Source organism: Tupaia chinensis, unplaced genomic scaffold (assembly GCF_000334495.1).
Source record: "Tupaia chinensis unplaced genomic scaffold, TupChi_1.0 Scaffold000170_1, whole genome shotgun sequence".
Taxonomy (NCBI): Eukaryota; Metazoa; Chordata; class Mammalia; order Scandentia; family Tupaiidae; genus Tupaia; species Tupaia belangeri.
Window position 1 is genome coordinate 1,898,225 of NW_006159645.1, and position 529 is coordinate 1,898,753.

The window sequence follows — 529 nt, forward strand, 5'->3', positions numbered from 1 at the left end:
TTTTTTGTTTTTTTTTTTTTTTTTTTTTTTTTTTTTTTTTTTAAGAGGTTTTGGCTATAGGACATGTGCGCTCGCCAGAAAGACAGAGAGAGACAGAGAGATAGAAAGTGAGAAATCACCCCCCAGGGGGGATGGCCACACTGCAATCCCTTCTCCTCCACTCTCCTCTCAGGATCTTGGGCATGCACGCACACGCACCCAGCGTGAGTTTAAGCCACCGAGTCCAAGACTCGAACCGTGGTTGACTACATGGGAGTTCAGCGACATAGTCATTATGCTAACTGCTGGTCCCTGAAGCCCTGTCTGTTACCAATGTGGACAGTTTTCCAGCTGCCCCACGTGGACGAGTGTGGACATGCCCTGGTCTCCCCCTCCTCTTTTGCATAGAGCTTAGTCTCAGTGATACAGAAGAATCTTTGTGGGACAGGCCGAGGAATTATTACCCAGATAGCTCAATTTCTTTGAAGGTGACAGGGTGGAAACCTCAGCCAAATGTCTAGGACAAGTTATGTCTCTACTAGGCCTAGCC